The sequence below is a fragment of the Idiotropiscis lumnitzeri genome, chromosome 14 (genome assembly GCF_059441095.1).
Source record: "Idiotropiscis lumnitzeri isolate Australia: NSW breed Sydney's pygmy pipehorse chromosome 14, RoL_Ilum_1.0, whole genome shotgun sequence".
In the NCBI taxonomy this organism is placed as follows: domain Eukaryota; kingdom Metazoa; phylum Chordata; class Actinopteri; order Syngnathiformes; family Syngnathidae; genus Idiotropiscis; species Idiotropiscis lumnitzeri.
The window spans coordinates 17,207,128-17,222,544 of record NC_142404.1 but is presented as its reverse complement, the minus strand read 5'-3'; the positions used below and the strand labels follow the sequence as shown (position 1 = coordinate 17,222,544).

Sequence of the window (15,417 nt, the reverse complement as noted above, 5' to 3'; positions counted from 1 at the left end):
TTCTTCAGTGAAGAGAACTCATTTGGCTCGAGGTTGTACATGTAACTAATCAAGTCCCTTGACGTGGACAGAAATGGGACACTTTACCAATTGGACCTTCTTCCTATTTCGTTCTGTTCAGTATTGTGAATAATAAAAGGAGTCAAGTCTTTTAAAAATTTATGAATGACCAACTAGATTTTAATGTGTATGACCATCATTAAAATAGTCAATGAAAAGCTTTATGGGGTAAATCAATATGCTTTTTTTTTTTTCTTTTGGTCCAAAAATAAAAAGCAAATCAAATGATGTCGCCTGTTAAAGAGGCCTCGTCCACTCCCAACTAAGCGCACACGCACACACACACACACACACACACACACTCTCACACACTTTAATTTGCATACTTTAATGAATCCAAGTCATTGTAATGCAATAGCAAGTGCAGGAAGAACATAGAATGACAGTTTGAGTTAATGAAATGTGTTAACGGTATCATCATTTACTTGTATGTTAATTAGTCCAATTAATTTCCCTTGCTCTGTAATCTGAATATTGTAATAATCTTTGCTCCCCTGAAGGAATGAAATCCACCGTGCACACACCTCCGGGACAATCTGCGTGGAACGTCGTGCCTTATCCACTTGAACTGGACGCACATTTGACATGTGAGCTCCTTTGATCAATTATTATTACTTTTGATATTATTAGTCTTTTCATTATTTGTTTTTTTTTTTTTTTTTGCATGTCAGAAATCACAGCGCAGGATGGCGAACTGCTTGCCATCATTTGTATGCTGCAAGACTTCAAAATTTTCCCCCCTTACGTTTGAACGTTCGCTTTTCAGTGCTAGCAAGCCAATGATGAATGGACGCGGAAGAGCTTCTTGCAGCTACGATAGTGTTGAAGAATTTGACACCACTTGAAAAGCCGCTGCTGATACGATAAGTAAACCCTGCTTTGTCGTTTCTGTAAAGTAAATTCAGAGATTCTTTTCTAAATACATGTTGTGTATATGTTTCAAGATAATTGCTCTAATTTTGTTGATAAAATATCATTTCAAGTGTGCTGTATGTTAAAAAAAAAAATACACATGACGTACATGAGAAAAGAAAATCTAAAAAAAAATTTGGGGTGCTGAAGCGCCCTCTAAAATGGGCTATAAACGCCCATGCTCTGTGGTACAGTACTTCCTGATTTTTTATTATTTTTTTTTTGGGGTGCGGGGCGTGGCTAAAACGTTGCCCACCCTCGTTCACATTGGTGGTTATCTGAGGAATTGCGCGTTCCTAAGTTATTACTACTCGTCCCATTATTACTAGCTCGGGAGCTCGCTTGTGTCTCGCGCCTCTCGTCTCGGCCTGTGATGACAGTATCGTATTTGATATAATTGGTGATTTTTTTTTTTTTTCAATTGTTCCAAATTTGGCATCGTTTTTTGTTTATTTCCATTAATCCTGCCATTTAGCGCATTATTGACATTGAACACGAGCAGCAACAGTAAAGAATTCAGGACTGCGCTTTTGTCTACTTGTCCGCGCACTGTTCGCACAAATGACATGTTTCGTTCCACCGTCCCTCATAAACAAAACACTTGAGGGATGACGGCGGCTTCGTCTCCATTTGGGTCCAGTTTTTGCGCTTTTTGCTCAGTCGTGGCGAGATAGGCCTGCAATTTTGCCAAATGACTATTATTTTCCTTCCTTGAGGAACAAGTGCAGCGCAATGGATTGTTGGTGTCACACAGCTGCACATCTACTTAGAGTGTGACGCACCTCTTAAGATTTAGAATGTTTGCATGTCGACTCAATGTATCCGCTTCAGTGTCATACTGCTTAATATTTAGTCTAATTGTGTTTTTTTTTTTTTAGGACTGGGAATGAAGGGTGTCCTTTTTTGGCGCCACATTCCCCATCACACTCTTGCCCTTGATCAACCGCACGAGGCGGACAATAGCACTGATCATTTTCCCACCGGCGAGGAAACCCAGCATGGATCAACTCAATAACCTGATATTCTCCGTCTACTCAATGTGGACAATTTAGCGCCAGGTCAGCACCTTTCTCTCTCTTTTTAAATCTCACAGACAATTTGGTGACCTCCCCCCCCTGAGCACTGGCAGGTCCAAACAATTGCAGCACGGGCGAAAGCGCTGGTGATGCGAGCGTCTGTTCGGGACTGGTTTTCTCAAGGTGATACCTGGTGTGGGACGAGGAGCGGCTGGGGCCCGTGCTATTATGCAAACTCGATATCCAGCACGCTCGCAGATGACATTTTTCATGTCTTTTCAGTCGTGCCGTCATACGTGCGTGTTTTGAATTGCTGTGTTTACAAATCATCCCGTTAAGTTGCAAGGTGCCATTCAAATTCAAATTAAACACTCGTTGCCGCCGGAGGATTACGGGCCGCACTCGTCCCTTTTTCGGGGATGAAATTCAAATGGGATCAATCTTCATTGCGGAATTTCTGCCCCGCTGTTTTGCAGTTTGCCGCATCCGGCTGTGAAAATTGAATCGACAACAATATCCCACATGATGATGTCCATTGTGTCTGTCTATTTTTACTGACGAGACAATTGCATCAGATTATGTCGGGGCGCTGTCGTGCAGTTTCCTCCGCTATGCAGAATAACTCTCCTTCGTTGCTCACCTCAAGGTCAAACTCGACAGCCGCGCTTCAACTCCCTCCAATTGAAGCTCCCGGGCGTCGCCTTTCGGTGACAAGACGATGGCCGTTTGTGTTACAATTTCAGATATGACGGGAGACATTTTTGTCTCTGGAAATGTACATTAAATGGTGTCAACAACATCCTCCGAGGTCACAGCAGAGTCCCCCCGCCGAGAGTGCGAGCCGGCGAGAATCTACCCCGGCGCGTGTGACGGCTCCGAGGCAGCTTTGACACTGGTAATATGCACGGCGGATGACAGTGGCGCCGATGTGCCGCAGAGACAATAATGTACATATCATTTTCCTCCCTGACTGATTGAAGACTGCAATCTGTGCCGGACTTCGCCTCTGATTACACACATCTCAGGGTGAGAAAACAACGAGCGCCAGCACTGGCCTCATTCCAGGCTTTTCAGCCTTCAAGAGGACTCAAGTCCGCCGCAAAGGTGAGCTCAATTTTGGTCCCATTTATACTTTGATCAGATGGAACGTATCTGACAGACGGTCGTCAAACAGTGGCGCGCTCCGAGATGACACTGGAGCAGAGATGTGGACAAGCACACAAGGTCAACCCAATGACGTTTTTTTTTTTTTTGCACAGTTCTTGGTTGCGAGAAAATTGTGCTTCAGCTCTGAAGCAGGAAGCCCCAATTTAGTCCTAACCGCTAGTTCAAAGACAGCTCAGTAAAATCTGCATGCCCAAAAAAAAAAAACATTTTTTCTTCGTATTTTCTATCAATGAAATTCTTTCAAATTCCATTTCAGACCAACAGGCCTCTACCGAACTGTTAAAAGTCTTGGGCCCCCATTGGCTGTTGTTTTCACAGCGGTTATGATGAGAATAATAAATTTAATATCATAAATTTACTGGCAATTTTTATGAGTAAGGCCGGAGGGTGGAGGCCGCAACAGTACCAAGCTCGCGGCCGGAGTTCGGGGGACTGACCGGCAAAAAAGGGTCAAGTGCCCAGCTCTGCAAATAGCTTTTCTGAAATTGCATTTCAGAATATTAAATTTTGTATTTTTTTCTCCTTTGAGGTGAGGTTACCAAAACACTCCATCCATCTGCTCCTGGTCTGGCCCCTCTGTCAAATTTTAGAACCCATTGTGGCCCAGAAATCAAAAAGTTTGCCCACCCCTGTTTCAGATGTTTCCCCCCCTCCAACACACCCGATTCAAATGATCAGGATCATTATCAGATGCGCTGAACAAATCAGAGTTTGACATGTGTCCCGGAATAGATTGAGCTGTATTGTCGGCTTATAAAAATCCTCACATTTCAAAATCATCCTCAATTTCTCGGAGAATAATACAGAAATGTTCCCAATGAGAAACTGTCCTGGCAATCTTCCACTTCCCTCTCTTTGTATTGCGGGAAACACAATAAGCATCTGCGTTGAAAGAAAAATATCAAATGCCTGGAGCGAAGCGGCCATGTTGTTGTCCGGTGCACACGTTTGTGCACATCGCGCCACTTTCATCCCACTCGGAAAGGAAATCTCACCGTGCAGAATTAACCTTTGCAATGTGTCTTTGTGTAAAAACGGGAGAGATTTCTCTGTTGACGGTAGGTCAGTGCTCTACAGAAGGTACCTGGCGCATTACAAGGTTGCTCTCGGGGGAGCGGTAATGGGTTCTGGGCAATTGAACAGCCTGCCATGCTTTAGTGCACCTGTGCTGAGTTAGAGCTGTCATCATTACCACTTCCTCCAACGTTCTCCTCATAAGCAAGGCACACACTCACACTCGCTCACTGCCGGCGGACATTTTCACCTCTTGTCGTGCGTCTGCACCGCATCCGGTCAAAACTCTAATCGCCGGTTCATTCCCGTAAAATCTATCACCATGAATGAAACGTGTTCTGTTTTCGTTGTCCACATCTCGGTTCATAGAGGAGGGCGAACAAACCGGTGGTGTGTTGGTGACTGAAAAGGGTTGAAGGTTCCATTGCTACGAGGGATGATGGATTTTTTTCACCCTCAATATTGTGATTGCAATTTAATTGGTGATTTATTTTATTTTTTCAAGGGCTTTTTTCCCAAACTATTAAAACAGTTGGGTCAAAAATAAATCCAGATCGGGTAAAAAAAATCAGTCCCCTTAAGAGACAATTTGGGTCATTTTTGACCCAACTGCTGTTATTAGAGTGCATGTATTATTTTTTTTTTAACAAACACAAGCAATTTATGAATCTGTATTATAAGAAACAATATCAAATTCATTATACGTATGCATTCTGATCTTGGGCCTAAGCTCAAATGAAGGGAAAGGAACCGTAAATGAATATGACAAGACATTTTATCCACAAGAGTTTTTAAACTTGGTAAACAATTTGCAGTCTTTTAAGCGTTTATTACGACAGCTTCACTAAATTCATCCAAACGTGTGGCGTAAATATCAATTAGTAAATCCTAAATCAGATTGCAAGAAATATTCTAAGGCATCTGGAGTTCTGAAGTACGTGTATGATCAAAAAAAAAGAAAAAAGAACACGAGACATTTTCAGCCCCTTAGATTGGTAAAAAAATTTGAGGAAAAAAAATAAATAACAAATCCACACACACAGGTGCAGACTGACCAATAGATTTGTGAACAAATTTGAAATCTACCAAATTGTGACATTGGACGTTTTGGAAAATAAATCGCTGTATGTGGTCATCCGCACCAAAAATTCTTCTTTGACGTAACGCTGTCGCCAAAATGGCTGCTCTGAGACTCCCACACGACTTTTCAACCTCTTCCCAGGAGGACTTGTTTGACATCAGCTGCAAGGACGTCATAATTGTAATTTAATCCTCCTTTCAATAATTGTTGCTCCACTCATTATCGGACTTAGAAGCCTTTCTGCCACGTTCTTCCTCTTGACGGAGAGCACGAGCACGAGCACTAGAGGAGAAGCAACCATCAAGGCCTCATCATAGCGAGTGCGCCCCCCCCCTGACAAGCAGATGCTTCCCGTTTCCTCCTCCCACGCATTTCTTCTTATAGCAGCATCCGAGACGAGCGCCTTTTGAAAACGAACGACGAGAGGAAAAGTTTACATTGTGCCAGAAAAAGGAAATGGAAATTACGGGCAGTGTCGGATAATTGAGCTTGTCGCCAGAGACGTGCTAATAACAGACAGATGCGCGCGACTTGTCAGTCCGTCCCCGCGGTGACAGACTCTCTTGTGTTGATGAGCTGTTTTAGAGGGCAAATTGTTCCACGCAAACGCCGTCGTTATTACGAGCTGGCAAGGCGCTCGCTTGCCGTTGCCCGATTCCGCTTGAAGTGACAGAATCCAATTGACCGGCACATATTCAGACACTTTATTTTCATTATTCTCCAGCAACAATGCAGATAATTGCCGCGGCAAGTAAAACTGAAAATAGAATTTCATTGCGTCCCGTGGAAACAATGGCCGAGCTGTCTCCGCAACACGTCTGCCGACATCGTAACGACCGGGAGGCCTCGTGTAAGACGAGCTTGCAATCTGGCTTCCGAGCGCATCCATTTTGGCTTTTTTTTTTCCCTGATGTTGCATAAATGTTTCGTCCAACCGTTTTTATGCACACCGTGCGGTCAATCCTGACAAATGTTGCTGAATGTTGCAAAAGCAAATGTCATACTTTGAACAACAACTGTTGGCGACAACTTTAGGTACGGTTAGGTAAGATGTATGGAAAAATGCCATTGATTGACACTTGTCAGAAATGTTTGAATCCACCAAAATTGTAATCTTCAGTCCCCTCCTGGTCACAAACGCCGTCAAATTGTCAGCTGGCCTCGCGCATCGAATCGTAGGCCATCCTTCGCCGAAGCCACGTCACCAGTCGAACTTTTGCGTGCCCCTTGTCACTAATGCGAAGGGTCGTCGTCGTCATCTCGCCGCCGCCCCGACATGTCGGCCGTTATCTGGGGGGGGAAACGTGTGTGTCCAGAGGTGAGGGCTGAGCTTTGTGTTGTGGAGCAGGCCACCTCGCAGCCTTTGTGCTGAGCTCAGGCTCCAGCGAAGCGAGAAATTGTCAACTCTCCGGAGAGGCCCAGCCAGCCGGGAGATAAGAGCTCAGTGTTTGCTGGTAATGCGCATGTGGATGAATCTGACGGAGGCCAGTCCCACGCCAGAATGGGAGGGATGAGACCTCCTCCTTCTATGGTGACTTGTGTTTAATCCCCTTTGCCTGCGTATTCACTTGCAAATACTCCTGTCACCATTAATATGTATTAACAGCCTTCATGCTCAGCTCGATACAGATTTACCCCAGTCCATTTTTCTTCTTGTGCTCGGCGCGGCCGTCTTTGACGGAAAAGAATAGACCAGAATGTGCTGCGGGTGTTCATGCTGCGAAATCTTGACTGGCAACGTTTTGAAGCCGGTGTTCTTCGCGGGCGTCACGTGAAAGCGTGGCTGAAAATGCTTGCAGGCGCGTCAGCGATTTCAGGTTTTGTCGACAACTTGTCGGAAATGTGATGAATGGATGAGGCTAATACAGTAATTGGACATTAAGACGAGAGAGGCCACTTTGGGGCGCAAAATTACATTTGATTTCTTACCGTGCGTGTTTCTTGTTTAACTTGAGTGTAAAATAACATCCGTTTACGACGACATTAAAATATCCAATTTTTCACCATGCCCGATGAGACTGCAAAGTTTGGTGAGTTTTCGTGCATGTCTAGGGGGTCAAAAATAAAATAAATAATAATAATAACTCGAGCCGCGAGCAGCTATAAAGGGCCCTCGCAACCCTGGCGACGTTGGGGTACCGGCACGTAGGAAATGCGAAATATTTACGAAAAAATTTTTTTGTCCTTAAAGTTAGAGCAGCTTTTGTTGTCCAAGCCTCGTCAATGTTTGGGCCGCGAAATTACTTTTTCTTTCTTGTTTAACGTGAGTGTAAAATAACATCCATTGTGCTCCCCCGCTGCTGTTGGGATTAAAGAATCATCCGTGATTTGCCAACATACTCATTGTTACCGACTCGGCTTGTTCATTAATATCCTTAATGACTTGAAATGATGTCGTCTAACGAGATAAAGAATATTGGATGGGATTTGCGTGAGGCTCCTCTCGTCGGAGGCTTAATCCAGACAAAGCCCTGAGAGGCTCATTAGAGCCCGGCGAGGCCTTAAGCTGCTCTCGGCTCGCATTAAACGCCAGCCGAGAGCAGCCTGTCAGATCGCTGGCACGACCCGAATCAAGCTGTCCATTACCAGACGTTGTTGATGGAAATGACATGTTTGTTAACATGCTGCAAAAATGTGCTCTCGCCTCGGGCACAATTTTTGCCCGGCAATCACCTTTCAAACCGATGAAGGTGATCCTCATCGCATCGTAGGCACAAGGGGAATTTCTTTTTTTTTTTTGTTTATTTTTTTTTTTTGATAATGTCAACCGCAGAGAAGCACAACTAGTAATCAAAGCTGAAGTCCGCGCAAGATAATATGCTTTTGTTTATTCCGTCTTGACTGTTAGTTGCTCAGCCCCTTTGGTCCACCGATACACAGTCGCGTCATCGATTTAATGACGGCTTTACGGCAACATTTTACAAAAAGTCAAGGAAAGGCCACATGGTGTTGTTTTAAAACCGTAGTTCAAGTTTGCAATTCGAAAAAGGGAGCACGTAACTCCTATTTTGGCCTTCCTGCACACTTTAGAGTTCATTTTAACGTTCATGTTTCTTTTCGAATCTCACAGCAGTCATGCGATCTGCCACCCACGTTTCATATTTTGTCTAAAATCCGACAAATAACAGTTTCATCATGTCTGAAAAATGTTGAACGGTTGGTTTTAATTTTGCCAATAATTATTGTTTAGCCATTATTTCAATGGCTTTTTGCCTCCCGTTCCAAAATCACATCAAATCAGTTCCCTATCGTCAAAGTATGCGCTATAAATCGATTCACTTCTGCATATTTCATGTATGTTTGTGTCAGGCCCCGGTTGATTTTTTTATTTTTTTTTCTCCCCTGCATAAAAGTGGTGATTGTAGCCTTCCAACGCTCAGGAAATTGAGCCGATCGACATTCACATTTTGCATGTCTGGCTGAGCTCATCTTAGACAAGGTAATTTTGTCAGAGCAATTACGACTGTAATGTATTCCAAAGTCGTCGGGGCATTTGCTGCTGCTTAGGTGAGCTTCTGACAGCATGTTTTGATTTTCAAGCAATTGTTCTCCTCGCTCCGAGATCACATCTACGTCCACGTTTCTCCCTCCGTGAAAATCCGCCATGATGCCATCATTTCATATTAACATCTAATTACCTCATTTAGACCCGACGTGGCGGCTTTGTCGGGAGCAGTGAGTAAAGATGGCCGCCGGGGAATCGGTGGGTGTTTGCGGCGAAGGCGAGTCCGAGTGTAAGACGCGGCCCGTTCTCAGTATTACCTGGCGGGGATGGTGAAAATGCCCCCGAGAATGTCACCGCGCAATGAAACTGTCATCACACAATTACTGCCGCCATTACGGCCCCAACGTCTCGGCGTAACGGCTGTGACACTCTTTACAATTCAGATTGTAGTCGCAGTCAGTGGCACTTAAACGCTGCACTCTGTTTTATGAAAAGATAAAGATCTGTGTAATCTGCCGCTGCTCGACCGGCGCTTGAATGCTTTTCAGGCTGCGTCTTTGTCGTTCTCCAAAAGTTGTCACAGCCCAGAGGGTGTCCCTTTGTTGGGCCTCGCGAGTCTCTCGGTGAAATTTTGGGTGCTTATGCGTGACGCCGGTTTATTCGGGTTTTTTTGTTGTTGTTGTTTGCTTGTTTAGTTTTTTTAAGCAACCTTAAGAGGAACTGAATGTTTCAGCGGGGAATGCCCACTTAGAAATTACGATCTAAATGTGGTGCTTCCTTTGCTCTTACTTGTGATGAGATGGTAAAATTGCTCTGCCCTCTCCGGCTACAAGGTCTCTTAGTCCAAACATTCACAAGTGACACTCATGCAATCACGGTTGAGTTCGCTTTTAAACCAGGGATGACTTTGTGAATGAATTTTTTTTTAATTTCCCCGTTTGTTTTTCTTGCGTTTTGTTTCAATCATGTATACCGTGAGGAATTTTGTAAAAAATTCTAGAGTACAATCTGTAACCATCATAAAAACTTGTTGTTGTTTTAGGTATAATATTAATTCCTTATTTGATTTCATTCCGTAGCAATTAGGTGTTCCTCAGGGCTCCAACATGGGACCATTGCGGTTTTTTTTTCCTACCCTCCGTCAGGTCTTCCTGTCTTATGGTTACGCCTATTCCCACTGTTACAAACTATGAAGTTGACTTTTACTTCACTTCCCTTCTCCCCAACACCTATTGATGCGTCCCGCCTACATTTTGGTTTTTCTGCATTCGCCTCTATGCTCATTATCAGGAGAAGGGAGCTTTTCTTTCACACAATTGGAGTAGACTTCAATTTAAATTCAAAATATACACCGGCGTATTGTTCGCAAATGAAAATCTGTTCTCGCTTGCCTAACCTGGGTAAATGAATGTTAAATGAATAAATTCAAGGTGCGACAACTAATCGATTGTCAGATTAACCCATCGTTATTTTTTGTATGTATTACTAAATCATCGTTTTGAGATCTTGTTTACTTTAAAATTGTCCAAATCCTTCGAATTTCAGCGTTTCGGCAGTGAATATTCTCAGATCTATGATTTACTGTCGTCAGACATGAAAACAGACAGATTAGCTGTTTAATGAAAAAAAAAAAAAAAAAGCGTAAATCATATCATACCATGTTTTTTAATAAAGGAATGAAAAAAAAAAAACAGCCGATAGAGAAATTCATTCTTAAAATAATTTGTTGCAGCCCAAAGATAAATTGAATAAAAACAACAAACTCATGGTCGTCGACTTCTGCGCTTCCTTAAGTAAAAATTCTCAACCCGAGTTCAAGCATCTTGGTAAAAAAAAAGAGGCGTGAGAATAAAGCGAAGCACATTTTGGCTGCACACGCCAGTAAAAGAGCATCTGGAAAGATTCCAGCTGCAAGAAAGGCAGCGTGCCAACCAGATTGGGTTTAACACGCCAGATTGATTGTAATTGTCGGATCAATCCAATGTTTGTGAGCACTAATGCCCTTTATTATGGTTTGTTTTGCTTACATGCTTTTTCCTCTGCTGATTCTTCCTCCCTTGGGGAGGTTCTGCTCAGCACTTTTGTTGCATCGCTTCTCTCCAAAACTGGAGTCGATATGAAAACATTTGCAGCCCCTTTTTCAATATAAACGAGTTTCTCGGACTGCAACGGCATTTTTCTTTCCGAGCAGTCGTCCATATGTCGCATAACAGCAGGTGTACTTTCCAATCACGGCTGAAGAGTTGGAGTCAGGTGTGGAGAGGTTTTAACCATTCTTCTTTTTTTTTTTTAATGTAGAAGCTTTTTTTTCCGCTCTTCTCCTTAGCGTCTACTCACAGTAAATGAATTCCATGTCACGTCTCATTCCCCCCCAGATTTATAAAGTGCTGTGTGGATGCTTAACAAGCGCAATCCTAAAGAACTAATTTGCCCGTATTGTTGGCCAAGGGTTCCTTGCAGTTTGGCCGGGCTTCCAATACAATCCAAGAGCAATTATGCCATTTAGTGGGAACAGTCTGGGGCTGAGGCAAGGTGTACCTTTTCACAGCGAAAAGCGAGTTTAAGACTCTCCAACCTGATTGAAATTGTTCTAAGATGCCGGGTTTTTACTTTGGGCCTTTTGCTTTGTTTTACTGCCTTGATTTTTTTTTTTTTTTTAACCCCCCCTATAATTTGTCTTTAGCAGAAGAAGTTTGCCTATTGAAAGTCAATATGATCACTCGTAGAAAGGATTTTTATTCCAATTCTTTCTCCGCTTTGACTTGAAGCCTTTTAAATATTCAACAACTTCACAGAATTCTACCAAACAAGTGTGACACAAATAGAGGTCATATTAGAAATAAATGAATAATAATAATAATAATAATAATGACATAAATAAATCAAATAAATAAATAAATCATTCAAATCTATGAACTGAATTAAAGCATTTTTTTCCTTTTTTTTTACATTCTACATTGTAATGTCAATTTGAATTTAATCAATTGTACTTTTAGGATGTCGCGACGTCCATCGTTGAAAAACTTCTCCGAGTCCTTCTGTGAGGCTTGACTTTTAAAAGTTGATCTCTGCTGATATTTGTTCTCATCAGTAAATTAACAACCTTCCTCCCTCCATTTAGGCACCTTGCCGGCCGGCGCTTAAGATCAGTCTAACTGCCAGAATTTACAACTCCTCTATTTTTCACACGACAGAATCAATACCGGGACTCTGTGCGAGGGATAAAAATTTATGGTATCTTGCAATTTAATGGTTGAAAAGATGCAATTTGAAAGATCATAAATTGTGAAGGAGCTTACGCTTCATTGCTCTTGATTCACTGCTTGCTGTTAGAACTTGATTTGCGAGTGTCTGCAAAGTGTGATTAACGAGGCGATCAATGTGCAGTGCAGCACACCATGGCCCTCCTAATGCTCTTCATTAGAATAAATAAAATAAATTGACTGCAGCTCTATGAAAACTCCGTAACGGTTAAAAATCAAAGAGCGTCATCCCCCGCAGCCCCGATTTAGCTCCTCTCGGCCCGCGTCCGCCTTGATCGCATTATCCTGGCGGCCCCGTTCGCGGGGGCCAGCGGGGACCCCGAGCGAGGGAAGCGGAGCGTCGGCGGGGGGCGGAGGCCGCAGCCTGCCGCCGCCGCTGCTTTAGTTGACTGGTAATCATAAATCGCAGCGCTTTGTCGTCGGCGTGTTCGGTTTGCGGAGTGTGAATGCATGAAATAGCATTTGAAGCTGATAAACGCTCGGCTGAACGGTCACTCTGCGCTCTTGGAGGCATATTGTTTGGAATAACATTTGCCGGGAACATTTATTCCAGTTCACCTCCTGTTGCCGTGTGCCAGACAGCTCAAGTGTTGTGTCCAACTCCGCTTTAATATTCATCACCCCTGGCCGCTGTCCTTTTCGGCTTATTATTGTCTCCACGCATTAGCTACACAAATAGCCACCAAATGCGTTGTTGCGTGGCCCTTCCAATTGATTTCCTGCCCACAAAAATCAATGTATGTGAGCCACAAAAGATGAATATTTTCATCTCTCTGCCAAGAAAGCCAAGTATTGACATGAAGGTGCACGTCACGTGTCATATGCTTACAATACCACCGAGAGACCTTTTTGAGCCGTTCGGCTAATGGCGTGACCGCTGCCTCTCTTTTCAGTCTTGGTACTACGCCACACCCGCGGTTTGGTTACAAGACTGGCGGTTTATGTGTATGGTGTTCTGGTAGTAAAAAAAGAAAAAGATTTTGTTCCTGCCCATGTGTAGGGTACCCCTCGTTTTGAAATTTGATTTCAATATCTCCCCAAAAAATGTGTGGCTGTCATACCCTATTTCAGGAGAACCGTTGACATTTCATTTAAAGTGCATTAAGTTGCCGATCCCTGGTGGAGATTACTGCTACTAGAACTACTACAATTCTAAAACTACTAGATCTCCCAGAGCCGTCATTTTGACGGCTGGCGCTTAAAATGATTATTTCTCACGAATGAAACTATCTTGTTCATGAAACTCTGTTTTAGTACGGACTCTTTGTTAGTTTGCGCCGTTCCAAGTTGTTCCTAGGTATGTGTCACAAAAAGTTGCCTTTTAGAAGCAACATTGAGCCCCGTAATACCCTGTTTTTCTGACAGTGTTTAACCCTCCTCTTGTTCTTTTGGAGTGTTGGGGGGGAGGGGTGAAACACATGCTAAAGTTAACCTTTCATGCTTGCTATATTATAATCCAGCATGACGTTTTTTTTCTCACGCAAATTCCTTTGCAATGTTCCTCTCCCGCTCAGCCCAATCCTGATGAGCTCTCTGCCCATTAAACATGACCTCCGAGCTCATTTTACACGGAGACGTTTAATTGCGTGTTGCCGGGCTGCTCGTCTTATTAGGCTAAGTGCTGGCTCCTATGGCGACTCCGTCAAGTGAACGTGCAAGCTGCAGAACTTTTCCACCTCGCTGCTCCCCCGCTGCTCATTACTGCAGTCATCATCACACAAGTCACTTTCTAATAGATTTGTGTCAATTTACAGATGAAACCATTCCTTTCACAGGTTTGACCCCGACTTGATACTTCTGATGATTGCTAAGTGTTCGGAATTACTGTGCGAGGAATACGATTAGGCCGATTGTGTCTCCTGGATATAACATGCCGAATATGCATTCAGGTATTTTCTAAAAGAAATATACTTTATTCGGTCCTCTGATGTTGTCCGGATTCACTTGCCTCACCCGGAGGTTCGTGAATTTTTGTTACATTTTTTTTTTTTGGAGACAAAAAAAAAACAATCTCTGTCAATAACCTTCAAATTTGCTGTCATTTTTAGTGTCGGGTTGGTCCTCTTGTTTTTAATCTCATCCTCGTGTGCTGTACCTAATGTTGTGACCAGCCAGCGCATCTGTCCTTTATTCCTGAGACCAACAACCAACTAGAAAAGATTGTTTACATGTCAACACGGCTTTACTCCGATTGGTCACTTGACGCACGTGTGTCCTCTCAAGAGGCCTTTTTACTGACCAGAATGGGACTTAGTTGCCTTGTTTACTGGCGAGATGGTCAAAGGTCAGACATGGTGGACACTGATAGCTTCCTTGAGAGAGCGCCGGATACCCTCATGTAATTATTCTAGCATTCTGGATTTATTTTTTGTTTATGTGATGATTTCCCTGGGCATCTCTTTACAAATGGAAGACAATGCTCACGAATATTTCTATCGTCACGTTTTCTTTCCGTCCCACTAATATTCAGATTTCATGCCTGAAAGATGTAGCGCAAGTGGCATTACACGATTATACAACAGGTCCATTTTTAGAGCTCCTTTGCTGTTTCATGCATTCAAATTTTTCGTCCTAATTTATTCTGAATTACGACCTGAGGCGTACATTGAGCCCAACCCAAGCTGGTGCTCACGGTCATGTTACACTCTTAAAACTTGCTGGTTTAAACGTAACCCAAATTGGGCAAAATAGCTAACCCAGTGCTGGGTTTAAAGGAGACAGAGCCAATGTTGGGTTATGTATACCGGGTACATTGGGTTGAAGATTTCACCCAATCTTCAACCCAATCAAAAGAAGTAACCCAACCTTGGGTAAAAGTAACCTCATCTGACCCAATGAGTGGGTTAGGAAAGCAACCCAGCATTTTTTGGTGCCTGTGTCCCAACACTGGAATATAATTTATTTACTGGAATGACTTGAACTCGTTTTTACTTCACTCTATTTTGTTCAGTACACTTTTTCATTTTCTCAGCACAGTCCATTTCTTTTTTATTTTTTATTTTTCCTGCTACGACACGGTGATGTAAACGCCACAACGTAGTGCACCTCAAACGGCAGACTCCTCATCAGCCTGCAGCATAAGGAGCGTTCGGGGGGCACGTGGCTGTGAATAGGCCTCATCAGCGAGGGCAACGGTTCACGTCCTCATATTAGTTCCAAAAGGAGTCGCCGTGCTCCACCCGAGCCAAATAAGCCCCGAAAGGCAATTATTTGCAATCATTAGATTGTATTATTCAGTCGAAAAGATTTTCTTGTTCTTACACCGGCGTAATTTGCTATTGTCTGTGTGAAAATGACAAGCAAAAGCATGTCATTGTGAAAAGAGAGATTTTTTTTTTTTCCTTTAATGACTGCTTAAAAGTCTGCCTAAACTTTGCAAAGTGCAAATGAAACGGAGCCGACGTGAGAATTGCGTGACACGTCTGGTTTGGGTGCAATCAAAAGTGTGTTTTCATTGAC

At 43.2% G+C, this 15,417-nt stretch overlaps 1 long non-coding RNA gene across 3 annotated transcripts in view; it reads left to right on the top strand.

Moving 5' to 3' along the window:
* Positions 1–15,417, top strand: part of LOC148323784 (uncharacterized) — a 30,417-nt gene that overhangs the window by 632 nt on the left and 14,368 nt on the right. Inside the window, exons 2-6 of one of the 3 annotated variants that reach the window (XR_015846521.1) lie at positions 561–647; positions 827–927; positions 1,851–2,030; positions 2,635–2,883; positions 2,969–3,092. This is a non-coding gene — a long non-coding RNA (uncharacterized LOC148323784). Of the gene's footprint in view, positions 1–560; positions 648–826; positions 2,031–2,634; positions 2,884–2,968; positions 3,093–15,417 lie in introns of all 3 variants that reach the window. The other 2 variants (XR_015846522.1, XR_015846520.1) reach the window with 2 other exon arrangements.